This window comes from Thalassophryne amazonica, chromosome 9 (genome assembly GCF_902500255.1).
Source record: "Thalassophryne amazonica chromosome 9, fThaAma1.1, whole genome shotgun sequence".
NCBI lineage: Eukaryota > Metazoa > Chordata > Actinopteri > Batrachoidiformes > Batrachoididae > Thalassophryne > Thalassophryne amazonica.
Window position 1 is genome coordinate 52092538 of NC_047111.1, and position 7147 is coordinate 52099684.

Sequence of the window (7147 nt, forward strand, 5' to 3'; positions counted from 1 at the left end):
TTTCGGCAGATGTTTGCCACAGTTATGACACTACACAGGTCTTGTAGCTACAATTCATCTCAGATCTGTAAAACCAGTGCAGGTTTGAGAAGGAATGAATGTGGTGAAAGATATATATATATATATATATATATATATTTAAATAACACTTGTGAAATCTGTAACAAAGAATTTAAAAGTCAATGTTCTAAAGATTTTTTTGCGTTAACTCAGATTTAGGTGTATCATCTTAAAGATACAGTGTGTATGATTTAGCGCCATCTAGTGGTGAAGTTGCAGGTTGCATTATCCAATCACTGCTCACAATTTTGCTTGCTTTTTTGATTCTTTGGTGACAGGGTCTCACATTGTAGCTTCAATTTAGGAATTAAAATCCTACCTAGTTTTTTTCATATAAAGTACAGGAAAATAAGCCTCATCTCTTGTTCAAAGGCAACACGAAGACAATGTGTAAGCAACTTGCATTTTGTATGTAAAATATTCATATTTTGACATCTTCAGCATCATTTCACATTGTCATTTTTGCGTGTCATCATGTCACAAAATTTAAACCCTCTCTATGGTTGGCATATCTATTATTCAGTTGATGTTAGAGTGCCAAAATGTAGCAAAAAATAGTTATATTTCTAGCACATAATGTGAACAATTCTGCAGTATGTGCCTGTACCCCAGTCTTGCCTTCATGTCCCCAGAAGCACTGTCATTTAAGTCTTCTTCTTCTTGTAAATTATTCTTCTAATTCAAATTCTAATTCTTTGTCGAATTATTCTTCTTCATTTTCATGGGCCAGTAATTTAAAGACTTGCCTATGGTGGAAACCACTGATCTGTATATATTACTGGGTCGCTCATTGGCCCACACACGCCTACAGTCCACTGAAGCAAACTGTCATCTTGCCACTCCCAACTTATGCGTCCCGCACATAGACAGTTTATTAGAACGTCAGCAATTTCAGGTAATAACTGAGCAGATTCTCTCATTTACTTATTTTTGTTCTTCGGATAATGTAAGATTGATCCCTCCTAATCTATGCCTGTCATGATTAGCTATTTGATTTATTTTCTTTCTTTCTTTTATTACTTTGACACTTTCTTCCCTTCTATTCTCACTTACTCATATCTCACTGATATCTCACTGGGACAAATACTCAATTCTAAAAATTATTGTTCTTTAATCACAGTTTATACAACTGTTGTGGAATCATCAGCAAGCTTTTATATATATATATATATATATATATATATATATATATATATATATATATATATATATATATATATATATATATATACGAGGTCTGTTAGAAAAGTATCCGACCTTTTTATTTTTTTGCAAAAACCATATGGATTTGAATCATGTGTGATTGCATCAGCCAAGTTTGAACCTTCGTGCGCATGCGTGAGTTTTTTCACGCCTGTCGGTTGCGTCATTTGCCTGTGAGCAGGCGTTGTGTGAGCAGTGGTCCACCCCTATCGTCGCATTTTTATTGCGAATAAATGTCTGAACGATTTGGAACTTTGCTGCATCAATTTTTTCCAGAAACTGTGAGAGACCTCCAGGTGGACACCATTCGGAAAATTCAAATTGCTTTGAGGGACGATTTTATGGGGATTACACAGATTAAGGAGTGCTCCAGCCGGTTTAAAGACCGCCCACAGCTGCTGAGAGTGCGCTGCGCTCCAAGCGCCGATCGACAGGCTGAAACCCCACTGAAACAACCAGATCATTTCCAAAGTGAAAGCTTTGTTGATCCGGGACATCGTCTGACTTACACAAAAATGGCAGGAGACGTGGACATCAGTACTTTTTCAGCACATTCCACTGTTACAGGAGTTTTTTTCATGGAAAGAAAAGCGGAGGATTGCGCCACCGTGCCGCTCGTGGCCACCTCTGTGTTGGTCTCACAGGCCAGCTTTGAGATGGCTTTCAGACGGCTGTCGGTGGGTTTTCAGTCGTGTGACTAACCGAGAAGTTGTGGATGAGACTGGACATGCCAGAACATGTCCTGTGAGGCTTCATCACGGTGTTGCCTTGTGTCATGCGGCACCGCCGCGACTCATGGAATTCCTCTGCTCCTCTTTCCATGACAAAAACTCCTGTAACAGTGGAATGTGCCATTCATTTCCAAACTGGACGCTGTGTTTTATCCGGGACGTCCTCTGACTAGCATAGGAATTGCGGAAGACGTGGACATAAGCACTTTTTCGGCACATTGAGACAGACGTGCGGAGGAATTCCGCGCGTCACGGTGGAGCCACATGGCGCAAAGCAACGCCGTGATGAAGCCTCACAGGACATGTTCTGGCATGTCCAGCTCATCCACAGTTTCTCGGTTAGTCACACAACTGAAAACCCACCGACAGCCGTCTGAAAGCCATCTCAAAGCCGTCCTGTGAGACCAACACGGAGGTGGTTTTGTGCCGCGCCATGAGCGGCACGGTGGCACAATCCTCCGCTTTTCTTTCCATGAAAAAACTCCTGTAACAGTGGAATGTGCCGAAAAAGTACTGATGGGCCAATGAGCGACCCAGTAATACGAGGGCTGTCAATAAAGTTACGGTCCTTTTTATTTTTTTCAAAAACTATATGGATTTCATTCATATGTTTTTACGTCAGACATGCTTGAACCCTCGTGCGCATGCGTGAGTTTTTCCACGCCTGTCGGTGACGTCATTCGCCTGTGAGCACTCCTTGTGGGAGGAGTCGTCCAGCCCCTCGTCGGAATTCCTTTGTCTCAGAAGTTGCTGAGAGACTGGTGCGTTGTTTGATCAAAATTTTTTCTAAACCTGTGAGACACATCGAAGTGGACACGGTTGGAAAAATTAAGCTGGTTTTCAGTGAAAATTTTAACGGCTGATGAGAGATTTTGAGGTGATTCTGTCGCTTTAAGGACTTTTCACGGTGCGAGACGTCGTGCAGCGCTCTCAGGCGGCGTCATCAGCCTGTTCAAGCTGAAAACCTCCACATTTCAGGCTCTATTGATCCAGGACGTCGTGAGAGAACAGAGAAGTTTCAGAAGAAGTCGGTTTCAGCATTTTATCCGGATATTCCATTGTTAAAGGAGATTTTTTTAATGAAAGACGTGCGGACGGGTCCGTGCGGACGGGTCCGCGCGTCGGGACGCAGCCGCCGCGACGCTCCGCCACAGGAAAAACACCTCTGTTGAAAGCCTTAAGGACAAGTTGGAACATGTCCTGCCTGTTAAACAATTTCTCATATACTCACTCCACTGAAAGCCATCAAAAGCCGCCTGGATTTTACAAATGGTTATCAACACGGAGGTGTTTTTCCTGTGCCGCCGCACCGCGTCGGCTGCGTCCCGACGCGCGGATCCGTCCGCACGTCTTTCATTAAAAAAATCTCCTTTAACAGTGGAATATCCGGATAAAATGCTGAAACCGACTTCTTCTGAAAATTCTCTGTTCTGTCACGACGTCCTAGATCAATAGAGCCTGAAATGTGGAGGTTTTCAGCTTGAACAGGCTGATGACGCCGCCTGAGAGCGCTGCACGACGTCTCGCACCGTGAAAAGTCCTTAAAGCGACAGAATCACCTCAAAATCTCTCATCAGCTGTTAAAATTTTCACTGAAAACCAGCTTAATTTTTCCAACCGTGTCCACTTCGATGTGTCTCACAGGTTTAGAAAAAATTTTGATCAAACAACGCGCCAGTCTCTCAGCAACTTCTCAGACAAAGGAATTCTGACGAGGGGCTGGACGACTCCTCCCACAAGGAGTGCTCACAGGCGAATGACGTCACCGACAGGCGTGGAAAAACTCACGCATGCGCACGAGGGTTCAAGCATGTCTGACGTAAAAACATATGAATGAAATCCATATAGTTTTTGAAAAAAATAAAAAGGACCGTTACTTTATTGACAGCCCTCATATATACAGATCAGTGGTTTCCACCATAGGCAAGTCTTTAAATTACTGGCCCATGAAAACGCGGATATCAGTAATGCCACAGAGGCAATTACTGGTTATATCTCTTTCTGTGTGGACTCAATCATTCCCCAAAAGATTATTAAGAAATACCCAAATAATAAATCGTATGTCACACGGGAAATACGGGAATGTATTAATAGGAAGAAAGCAGCTTTTAAATCAAGGGACTTTGCAGGGGTTAGGGTCGCACAAAAAGACCTGAACCAGAAGATGAGAGATGCTCGACGGCAGCATAAGGAGCGCACAGAACGGGACCTTTCCAGAGCGAATAATAAGAGACTGTGGGATTCTATTCGGGGCATGACAAACATGGACACAAAAAGGAAACCTGTAATTGACAATAATGAATTTGCAAGAGCCATTGAGCTAAATGATTTTTATTTGCGTTTTGAAAGTGATAATCAGGAAGAGTGCAGGGAAATTTTAAAAGAGATTAGGTGTAATTTGCATGAGGACAGAATTTTAATTGACTCACAATCAGTTACTCAAGTTTTTAAATCAATGTACACTAATAAAGCTACAGGGCCAGACAATATGTCTGCTTTTCTTTTAAAAACATTTGCAGAGGAGCTCACTCCAGCTTGGCATCAACTCTTCCAGCTCTCTATTGATATTTATTCAGTACCTGAGCTTTGGAAGAGATCAGTTATTATTCCAGTTTCCAAGAAATCATGCCCCCAAGTGAATAATGATTTTCGGCCAGTGGCCCTAACCTCTAATGTAATGAAAGCATTGGAGAAACTGTTAATTCAGGAGCTTACTGTAGAGGTGGAGCCACACTTGGATCAGTATCAGTTTGCGTACAAAAGGAAGCGGAGTACGAGTGATGCCATTTTAACAATAATGAACTTGGTTTTAAAGCATCTTGAGAGTTCCTCTGCATATGCCAAATTAGATTTTATTGATTTTAGTTCTGCTTTTAACTGTATCCGGTCACATATCCTTCTTCAAAAAATGATTCAGTTGAATGTGAACCCTTTTTTAATTAAGTGGTATCATTCTTTTTTGACAAACAGGTCACAGCAGGTGAAGGCCAATTCTGTCTGCTCTGATATTGCATTAAGTAGCACTGGTGCCCCTCAGGGCTGTGTTAGTTCATCTTTTTTATTTACACTGTATACCAATGACTGTATCAGCTATCAGCCAAACCAGTATGTTGTTAAATTTTCAGAAGACACGATAATAGTCTGCTGAACACTAGTACTAATTCAAGTTGTTACAAATCTGGAGTGGACAGGTTTGTGAACTGGTGTGATGTCCATCAATTGCAGATTAATGTTAATAAAACAGTGGAGATGTTGGTGGACCCTCGGGCTGTTGGAGACCGTAGTGTGGTCACCATACATGGACGTAACATTGAACAGGTGGATTCATATAAATATCTGGGGGTTTATATCGATAATAACTTAAGCTGGCACATATGTTTGTGCCCGAATCCACCAGCGTTTGCACTTTCTTCATCGACTCCGACTGTTTGGTGTATGTAGGAATATTATGCTGATTTTCTACAGAGCAACGATTGAGTCCGTGTTACGGTATGGTATTACTAGCTGGTTTTGTAATTTAATGGTTAAATCAAAAACTCAAATATTAAATCTGATTAAGATAGCTGGCAAAATCATGGGTATGGTGGTACCTGTAACTCCCCAAGAGTTGTTTGAACAGGCAGTTCTCAGATGTGCTGACAATATTTTAACAGATGAGTCTCATGTTCTGCACTCTGAATATACTTTACTTAACTCAGGAAGGAGGTACAGGGTTCCTCTTTATAAATATAATCGATATAAATATTCATTTATTCCATTATCAGTGAAGCTCATAAATCAGCAGATAGTTCAGGGAAGATAGCTTAAGGGTATGTATTGTGGAATTTGCAAAAAGATGTTAATAATGTTGTGTATTTATATTTTATCCTTTGACTTACTGTGTTGTTTTTAATGTATGAGTGCTATGTACTGGATGTGTTGTTGTGTAGCAGACTCTGTCCAAGGCAAATTTCTCCTTAGGGAGACAAATAAAGACACTTTGACTTTGACTTTGACTCACGCATGCGCACGAAGGTTCAAGCTTGGCTGATGCAATCACACGTGATTCAAATCCATATGGTTTTTGAAAAAAATAAAATGGTCGGATACTTTTCTAACAGACCTTGTATATATATATATATGTGTGTGTGTGTGTGTGTGTGTGTGTGTGTGTGTGTGTGTGTGTGTGTGTGTGTGTGTGTGTGTGTGTGTGTGTGTGTGTGTTGGTCCCATATCATGAACAAAAGTTGATGGATAACAAAACTCATGATGGATAATACAGAAATAGTGGTTTTGTTTTTAAATAGTTGCACTAAAATAATAAAAGACCACTTAACTAGCTACAAGAGAGTTAGTTTTACCTGCAATGACAACATTTAATACACACAGCTCCATGAGCTTCAGTCTAATATAAGGAATAAAGCTCGTAGCAACAACACTTAAAGCTCCAAAACTATGCACAAGTAGCCCTAATAAATGTCTTAAAATAGTTCGACCAACACAAAATACAACATGTGGCTACACATGTTGAGTTAATAAGCCACTTATGATATTATTATTATTATTATTATTATTATTATCTTTGACTCTTCAAATTATTGTTAATTACTTTGATTTTACTTTGATTGATTTTACCTTGCCCTTGATCTGGGAATTTGCACAGTTTATAGCTGCACATGAAGGTATTTTTTAACAAGAATAAAGTTGCGTGCGCCTCATTAAAGATCAATAGAAAAACGCATTCAGGAGCGGAACATCCAAGTGGTAATATGGCGGCCAGTTTGCTTCAGAAATATTGGCTAATGAGCAATCCAGTAATCAGTGGTGGCACCACGAAATTTTTGTTGGGGGGCTGAGGGGGGACTGGGGTAAAAGTTGGAGGGGCTCCACAAAATGTCGTCGAAATGAACAATATATAGTAAATTGCTTTATAAATACCAAGGTATATGTTTTAGTCACTCGTGCTCCTCTAACATGTGGTATCAATGCACACACACATCACTTAGAATGATTGCAAGTTCATTAAACTTGCACATAGGTATACAAACTGAATTCATTGAAATGGTGCTCAAGACAATGCATGGAATCAACCCTACACAAATCGTCTATATCAAAGATTTATTGCCAATTTAACACCGAGGTTTTGACCAAACAATGATGTACAACTTCTGTAT